Source organism: Rhea pennata, chromosome 30, assembly GCF_028389875.1.
Source record: "Rhea pennata isolate bPtePen1 chromosome 30, bPtePen1.pri, whole genome shotgun sequence".
Taxonomy (NCBI): domain Eukaryota; kingdom Metazoa; phylum Chordata; class Aves; order Rheiformes; family Rheidae; genus Rhea; species Rhea pennata.
In genome coordinates, this window is record NC_084692.1 from 1,007,530 (window position 1) to 1,016,861 (window position 9,332).

General features: G+C 61.3%; 1 non-coding gene across 1 annotated transcript; it reads left to right on the plus strand.

Moving 5' to 3' along the window:
• Nucleotides 1–7,553: 7,553 nt before the first annotated feature.
• TRNAF-GAA (transfer RNA phenylalanine (anticodon GAA)) lies at nt 7,554–7,626 on the plus strand. The gene has a single exon. It is a non-coding gene; the product is annotated as a tRNA-Phe (tRNA).
• The last annotated feature ends 1,706 nt before the right edge of the window (nt 7,627–9,332 follow it).

The window sequence follows — 9,332 nt, forward strand, 5'->3', positions numbered from 1 at the left end:
AAGTGGACGTGCGCACGCACCCGTGGAGCTTCCCTCGCGAGGCTTTGGGAGGAAAGTGCTCTTTGGAGATGCTGCCGTTGGCCGTCCTGGGGCATTCCCAATGACTGGAGGCATGTCAAGCCACCTGTGGGGACATTGGTGGATTTCTGCGGACGAGGGAGGACCTGTAGGTGTGTTAGTTTTACGGCGGGCAGAACAAGGACTGGTTCAGGCATTGCCCCCCACACCCACACAGCAGGTGCCATCCAACCCGTGCCTGGAGAACAAGGGCAGAGCAAGTTGGGCAATGGTCAGCAGGGACATCCAGAGCCCGGCAATGTCCAGGCAACATACAGCTTGCTGCAGGCACCTCCTGCGCCTTGGCCTCCGCTCTGGCACGGCTCTGCTGTGAGGGGAACAAAAGCTCTCAGGGCAAGGCCGAAGTAGCTCAGCTGGGAGAGCGTTAGACTGAAGATCTAAAGGTCCCTGGTTGAAGCCCGGGCTTCGGCAAGTGGCAGGGCGGGAGGGGTCCTTGTTGCTTCCTCCTGGCGTTTTGCAGAGCGGCGCTCTCTTCTTCCAGCCTGCCCCACCATGGCCGTGTCCTACACACCATGCAGATGGCCATGGCCCACCCCACAGCTGCGGGGAGCAGCCAGGACCCACACCGATGGCATTCTCCTTTGCTCGGCATCCTCCCACCCTGCGCTCCCTCACCTCTCTGGGGCCAAGCCAGGAGGCTGGCAGGGCCATGGGGGACCTCAAAGGATGCTGGAGGCATTTGGGTGCTGCGGTGCTGCGCTGCATCCACCCAAGCGGGGCTTCCAAAAGGCGGTCAGCAATCGCTCTCCAGCCTCACCCCCTTATCCTGTGGGGTCCTCACAGCCTCTCCTGTCCAACAAGCCCATGAGAGATGTTGGGTTGCGGCATCTCCACCTCTCGAGATCTGCCCAACGTGGCTGGGCAAAGTCCCCACGCGAGGCTTTGGGAGGAAAGTGCTCTTTGGAGATGCTGCCGTTGGCCGTCCTGGGGCATTCCCAATGACTGGAGGCATGTCAAGCCACCTGTGGGGACATTGGTGGATTTCTGCGGACGAGGGAGGACCTGTACGTGTGTTAGTTTTACGGCGGGCAGAACAAGGACTGGTTCAAGCATTGCCCCCCACACCCACACGGCAGGTGCCATCCAACCCGTGCCTGGAGAACAAGAGCAGAGCAAGTGTGGCAATGGTCAGCAGGGACATCCAGAGCCCGGCAATGTCCAGGCAACATACAGCTTGCTGCAGGCACCTCCTGCGCCTTGGCCTCCGCTCTGGCACGGCTCTGCTGTGAGGGGAACAAAAGCTCTCAGGGCAGGGCCGAAGTAGCTCAGCTGGGAGAGCGTTAGACTGAAGATCTAAAGGTCCCTGGTTGAAGCCCGGGCTTCGGCAAGTGGCAGGGCGGGAGGGGTCCTTGTTGCTTCCTCCTGGCGTTTTGCAGAGCGGCGCTCTCTTCTTCCAGCCTGCCCCACCATGGCCGTGTCCTACACACCATGCAGATGGCCACGGCCCACCCCACAGCTGCGGGGAGCAGCCAGGACCCACACCGATGGCATTCTCCTTTGCTCGGCATCCTCCCACCCTGCGCTCCCTCACCTCTCTGGGGCCAAGCCAGAAGGCTGGCAGGGCCATGGGGGACCTCAAAGGATGCCGGAGGCATTTGGGTGCTGCGCTGCATCCACCCAAGCGGGGCTTCCAAAAGGCGGTCAGCAATCGCTCTCCAGCCTCACCCCCTTATCCTGTGGGGTCCTCACAGCCTCTCCTGTCCAACAAGCCCATGAGAGATGTTGGGTTGCAGCATCTCCACCTCTCGAGATCTGCCCAACGTGGCTGGGCAAAGTCCTGAGAGACTCGTGCCAAGGGGTCCCGCTCTGATCACGACAGGCTGTGCGCGACACTCCTGAGATGCCCTCCACCATCAGCGTTTGGCAGAACGTGTCAAGACACCCTCGGGACCACCTCAACCAAGTGGACGTGCGCACGCACCCGTGGAGCTTCCCTCGCGAGGCTTTGGGAGGAAAGTGCTCTTTGGAGATGCTGCCGTTGGCTGTCCTGGGGCATTCCCAATGACTGGAGGCATGTCAAGCCACCTGTGGGGACATTGGTGGATTTCTGCGGACGAGGGAGGACCTGTAGGTGTGTTAGTTTTACGGCGGGCAGAACAAGGACTGGTTCAAGCATTGCCCCCCACACCCACACAGCAGGTGCCATTCAACCCGTGCCTGGAGAACAAGAGCAGAGCAAGTTGGGCAATGGTCAGCAGGGACATCCAGAGCCCGGCAATGTCCAGGCAACATACAGCTTGCTGCAGGCACCTCCTGCGCCTTGGCCTCCGCTCTGGCACGGCTCTGCTGTGAGGGGAACAAAAGCTCTCAGGGCAGGGCCGAAGTAGCTCAGCTGGGAGAGCGTTAGACTGAAGATCTAAAGGTCCCTGGTTGAAGCCCGGGCTTGGGCAAGTGGCAGGGCGGGAGGGGTCCTTGTTGCTTCCTCCTGGCGTTTTGCAGAGCGGCGCTCTCTTCTTCCAGCCTGCCCCACCATGGCCGTGTCCTACGCACCATGCAGATGGCCACGGCCCACCCCACAGCTGCGGGGAGCAGCCAGGACCCACACCGATGGCGTTCTCCTTTGCTCGACATCCTCCCACCCTGCGCTCCCTCACCTCTCTGGGGCCAAGCCAGAAGGCTGGCAGGGCCATGGGGGACCTCAAAGGATGCCGGAGGCATTTGGGTGCTGCGCTGCATCCACCCAAGCGGGGCTTCCAAAAGGCGGTCAGCAATCGCTCTCCAGCCTCACCCCCTTATCCTGTGGGGTCCTCACAGCCTCTCCTGTCCAACAAGCCCATGAGAGATGTTGGGTTGCGGCATCTCCACCTCTCGAGATCTGCCCAACGTGGCTGGGCAAAGTCCTGAGAGACCCGTGCCAAGGGGTCCCGCTCTGATCACGACAGGCTGTGCGCGACACTCCTGAGATGCCCTCCACCATCAGCGTTTGGCAGAACGTGTCAAGACACCCTCGGGACCACCTCAACCAAGTGGACGTGCACACGCACCCGTGGAGCTTCCCTCGCGAGGCTTTGGGAGGAAAGTGCTCTTTGGAGATGCTGCCGTTGGCCGACCTGGGGCATTCCCAATGACTGGAGGCATGTCAAGCCACCTGTGGGGACATTGGTGGATTTCTGCGGACGAGGGAGGACCTGTACGTGTGTTAGTTTTACGGCGGGCAGAACAAGGACTGCTTCAGGCATTGCCCCCCACACCCACACAGCAGGTGCCATCCAACCCGTGCCTGGAGAACAAGAGCAGAGCAAGTTGGGCAATGGTCAGTAGGGACATCCAGAGCCCGGCAATGTCCAGGCAACATACAGCTTGCTGCAGTCACCTCCTGCACCTTGGCCTCCGCTCTGGCACGGCTCTGTTGTGAGCGAACAAAAGCTCTCAGGGCAGGGCCGAAGTAGCTCAGCTGGGAGAGCGTTAGACTGAAGATCTAAAGGTCCCTGGTTGAAGCCCGGACTTCGGCAAGTGGCAGGGCGGGAGGGGTCCTTGTTGCTTCCTCCTGGCGTTTTGCAGAGCGGCGCTCTCTTCTTCCAGCCTGCCCCACCATGGCCGTGTCCTACACACCATGCAGATGGCCATGGCCCACCGAACAGGTGCGGGGAGCACCCAGGACCCACACCGATGGCATTCTCCTTTGCTCGGCATCCTCCCACCCTGCGCTCCCTCACCTCTCTGGGGCCAAGCCAGGAGGCTGGCAGGGCCATGGGGGACCTCAAAGGATGCCGGAGGCATTTGGGTGCTGCGCTGCATCCACCCAAGCGGGGCTTCCAAAAGGCGGTCAGCAATCGCTCTCCAGCCTCACCCCCTTATCCTGTGGGGTCCTCACAGCCTCTCCTGTCCAACAAGCCCATGAGAGATGTTGGGTTGCGGCATCTCCACCTCTCGAGATCTGCCCAACGTGGCTGGGCAAAGTCCTGAGAGACCCGTGCCAAGGGGTCCCGCTCTGATCACGACAGGCTGTGCGCGACACTCCTGAGATGCCCTCCACCATCAGCGTTTGGCAGAACGTGTCAAGACACCCTCGGGACCACCTCAACCAAGTGGACGTGCGCACGCACCCGTGGAGCTTCCCTCGCGAGGCTTTGGGAGGAAAGTGCTCTTTGGAGATGCTGCCGTTGGCCGTCCTGGGGCATTCCCAATGACTGGAGGCATGTCAAGCCACCTGTGGGGACATTGGTGGATTTCTGCAGATGAGGGAGGACCTGTACGTGTGTTAGTTTTACAGCGGGCAGAACAAGGACTGGTTCAGGCATTGCCCCCCACACCCACACAGCAGGTGCCATCCAACCCGTGCCTGGAGAACAAGAGCAGAGCAAGTTGGGCAATGGTCAGCAGGGACATCCAGAGCCCGGCAATGTCCAGGCAACATACAGCTTGTTGCAGGCACCTCCTGCGCCTTGGCCTCCGCTCTGGCACGGCTCTGCTGTGAGGGGAACAAAAGCTCTCAGGGCAGGGCCAAAGTAGCTCAGCTGGGAGAGCGTTAGACTGAAGATCTAAAGGTCCCTGGTTGAAGCCCGGGCTTCGGCACGTGGCAGGGTGGGAGGGGTCCTTGTTGCTTCCTCCTGGCGTTTTGCAGAGCGGCGCTCTCTTCTTCCAGCCTGCCCCACCATGGCCGTGTCCTACACACCATGCAGATGGCCATGGCCCACCCCACAGCTGCGGGGAGCAGCCAGGACCCACACCGATGGCATTCTCCTTTGCTCGGCATCCTCCCACCCTGCGCTCCCTCACCTCTCTGGGGCCAAGCCAGAAGGCTGGCAGGGCCATGGGGGACCTCAAAGGATGCCGGAGGCATTTGGGTGCTGCGCTGCATCCACCCAAGCGGGGCTTCCAAAAGGCGGTCAGCAATCGCTCTCCAGCCTCACCCCCTTATCCTGTGGGGTCCTCACAGCCTCTCCTGTCCAACAAGCCCATGAGAGATGTTGGGTTGCAGCATCTCCACCTCTCGAGATCTGCCCAACGTGGCTGGGCAAAGTCCTGAGAGACCCGTGCCAAGGGGTCCCGCTCTGATCACGACAGGCTGTGCGCGACACTCCTGAGATGCCCTCCACCATCAGCGTTTGGCAGAACATGTCAAGACACCCTCGGGACCACCTCAACCAAGTGGACGTGCACACGCACCCGTGGAGCTTCCCTCGCGAGGCTTTGGGAGGAAAGTGCTCTTTGGAGATGCTGCCGTTGGCCGTCCTGGGGCATTCCCAATGACTGGAGGCATGTCAAGCCACCTGTGGGGACATTGGTGGATTTCTGCAGACGAGGGAGGACCTGTACGTGTGTTAGTTTTACAGCGGGCAGAACAAGGACTGGTTCAGGCATTGCCCCCCACACCCACACAGCAGGTGCCATCCAACCCGTGCCTGGAGAACAAGAGCAGAGCAAGTTGGGCAATGGTCAGCAGGGACATCCAGAGCCCGGCAATGTCCAGGCAACATACAGCTTGTTGCAGGCACCTCCTGCGCCTTGGCCTCCGCTCTGGCACGGCTCTGCTGTGAGGGGAACAAAAGCTCTCAGGGCAGGGCCAAAGTAGCTCAGCTGGGAGAGCGTTAGACTGAAGATCTAAAGGTCCCTGGTTGAAGCCCGGGCTTCGGCAAGTGGCAGGGCGGGAGGGGTCCTTGTTGCTTCCTCCTGGCGTTTTGCAGAGCGGCGCTCTCTTCTTCCAGCCTGCCCCACCATGGCCGTCTCCTACACACCATGCAGATGGCCATGGCCCACCCCACAGCTGCGGGGAGCAGCCAGGACCCACACCGATGGCATTCTCCTTTGCTCGGCATCCTCCCACCCTGCGCTCCCTCACCTCTCTGGGGCCAAGCCAGAAGGCTGGCAGGGCCATGGGGGACCTCAAAGGATGCCGGAGGCATTTGGGTGCTGCGCTGCATCCACCCAAGCGGGGCTTCCAAAAGGCGGTCAGCAATCGCTCTCCAGCCTCACCCCCTTATCCTGTGGGGTCCTCACAGCCTCTCCTGTCCAACAAGCCCATGAGAGATGTTGGGTTGCGGCATCTCCACCTCTCGAGATCTGCCCAACGTGGCTGGGCAAAGTCCTGAGAGACCCGTGCCAAGGGGTCCCGCTCTGATCACGACAGGCTGTGCGCGACACTCCTGAGATGCCCTCCACCATCAGCGTTTGGCAGAACGTGTCAAGACACCCTCGGGACCACCTCAACCAAGTGGACGTGCACACGCACCCGTGGAGCTTCCCTCGCGAGGCTTTGGGAGGAAAGTGCTCTTTGGAGATGCTGCCGTTGGCCGACCTGGGGCATTCCCAATGACTGGAGGCATGTCAAGCCACCTGTGGGGACATTGGTGGATTTCTGCGGACGAGGGAGGACCTGTACGTGTGTTAGTTTTACGGCGGGCAGAACAAGGACTGGTTCAGGCATTGCCCCCCACACCCACACAGCAGGTGCCATCCAACCCGTGCCTGGAGAACAAGAGCAGAGCAAGTTGGGCAATGGTCAGCAGGGACATCCAGAGCCCGGCAATGTCCAGGCAACATACAGCTTGCTGCAGGCACCTCCTGCGCCTTGGCCTCCGCTCTGGCACGGCTCTGCTGTGAGCGAACAAAAGCTCTCAGGGCAGGGCCGAAGTAGCTCAGCTGGGAGAGCGTTAGACTGAAGATCTTAAGGTCCCTGGTTGAAGCCTGGGCTTCGGCAAGTGGCAGGGTGGGAGGGGTCCTTGTTGCTTCCTCCTGGCGTTTTGCAGAGCGGCGCTCTCTTCTTCCAGCCTGCCCCACCATGGCCGTGTCCTACACACCATGCAGATGGCCATGGCCCACCCCACAGCTGCGGGGAGCAGCCACGACCCACACCGATGGCATTCTCCTTTGCTCGACATCCTCCCACCCTGCGCTCCCTCACCTCTCTGGGGCCAAGCCAGAAGGCTGGCACGGCCATGGGGGACCTCAAAGGATGCCGGAGGCATTTGGGTGCTGCGCTGCATCCACCCAAGCGGGGCTTCCAAAAGGCGGTCAGCAATCGCTCTCCAGCCTCACCCCCTTATCCTGTGGGGTCCTCACAGCCTCTCCTGTCCAACAAGCCCATGAGAGATGTTGGGTTGCGGCATCTCCACCTCTCGAGATCTGCCCAACGTGGCTGGGCAAAGTCCCCACGCGAGGCTTTGGGAGGAAAGTGCTCTTTGGAGATGCTGCCGTTGGCCGTCCTGGGGCATTCCCAATGACTGGAGGCATGTCAAGCCACCTGTGGGGACATTGGTGGATTTCTGCGGACGAGGGAGGACCTGTACGTGTGTTAGTTTTACGGCAGGCAGAACAAGGACTGGTTCAGGCATTGCCCCCCACACCCTCACAGCAGGTGCCATCCAACCCGTGCCTGGAGAACAAGGGCAGAGCAAGTTGGGCAATGGTCAGCAGGGACATCCAGAGCCCGGCAATGTCCAGGCAACATACAGCTTGCTGCAGGCACCTCCTGCGCCTTGGCCTCCGCTCTGGCACGGCTCTGCTGTGAGGGGAACAAAAGCTCTCAGGGCAGGGCCGAAGTAGCTCAGCTGGGAGAGCGTTAGACTGAAGATCTAAAGGTCCCTGGTTGAAGCCCAGGCTTCGGCAAGTGGCAGGGCGGGAGGGGTCCTTGTTGCTTCCTCCTGGCGTTTTGCAGAGCGGCGCTCTCTTCTTCCAGCCTGCCCCACCATGGCCGTGTCCTACACACCATGCAGATGGCCATGGCCCACCCCACAGCTGCGGGGAGCAGCCAGGACTCACACCGATGGCGTTCTCCTTTGCTCGGCATCCTCCCACCCTGCGCTCCCTCACCTCTCTGGGGCCAAGCCAGAAGGCTGGCAGGGCCATGGGGGACCTCAAAGGATGCCGGAGGCATTTGGGTGCTGCGCTGCATCCACCCAAGCGGGGCTTCCAAAAGGCGGTCAGCAATCGCTCTCCAGCCTCACCCCCTTATCCTGTGGGGTCCTCACAGCCTCTCCTGTCCAACAAGCCCATGAGAGATGTTGGGTTGCGGCATCTCCACCTCTCGAGATCTGCCCAACGTGGCTGGGCAAAGTCCCCACGCGAGGCTTTGGGAGGAAAGTGCTCTTTGGAGATGCTGCCGTTGGCCGTCCTGGGGCATTCCCAATGACTGGAGGCATGTCAAGCCACCTGTGGGGACATTGGTGGATTTCTGCGGACGAGGGAGGACCTGTACGTGTGTTAGTTTTACGGCGGGCAGAACAAGGACTGGTTCAGGCATTGCCCCCCACACCCACACAGCAGGTGCCATCCAACCCGTGCCTGGAGAACAAGGGCAGAGCAAGTTGGGCAATGGTCAGCAGGGACATCCAGAGCCCGGCAATGTCCAGGCAACATACAGCTTGCTGCAGGCACCTCCTGCGCCTTGGCCTCCGCTCTGGCACGGCTCTGCTGTGAGGGGAACAAAAGCTCTCAGGGCAGGGCCGAAGTAGCTCAGCTGGGAGAGCGTTAGACTGAAGATCTAAAGGTCCCTGGTTGAAGCCCGGGCTTCGGCAAGTGGCAGGGCGGGAGGGGTACTTGTTGCTTCCTCCTGGCGTTTTGCAGAGCGGCGCTCTCTTCTTCCAGCCTGCCCCACCATGGCCGTGTCCTACACACCATGCAGATGGCCATGGCCCACCCCACAGCTGCGGGGAGCAGCCAGGACCCACACCGATGGCATTCTCCTTTGCTCGGCATCCTCCCACCCTGCGCTCCCTCACCTCTCTGGGGCCAAGCCAGAAGGCTGGCAGGGCCATGGGGGACCTCAAAGGATGCCGGAGGCATTTGGGTGCTGCGCTGCATCCACCCAAGCGGGGCTTCCAAAAGGCGGTCAGCAATCGCTCTCCAGCCTCACCCCCTTATCCTGTGGGGTCCTCACAGCCTCTCCTGTCCAACAAGCCCATGAGAGATGTTGGGTTGCGGCATCTCCACCTCTCGAGATCTGCCCAACGTGGCTGGGCAAAGTCCTGAGAGACCCGTGCCAAGGGGTCCCGCTCTGATCACGACAGGCTGTGCGCGACACTCCTGAGATGCCCTCCACCATCAGCGTTTGGCAGAACGTGTCAAGACACCCTCGGGACCACCTCAACCAAGTGGACGTGCGCACGCACCCGTGGAGCTTCCCTCGCGAGGCTTTGGGAGGAAAGTGCTCTTTGGAGATGCTGCCGTTGGCCGTCCTGGGGCATTCCCAATGACTGGAGGCATGTCAAGCCACCTGTGGGGACATTGGTGGATTTCTGCGGACGAGGGAGGACCTGTAGGTGTGTTAGTTTTACGGCGGGCAGAACAAGGACTGGTTCAGGCATTGCCCCCCA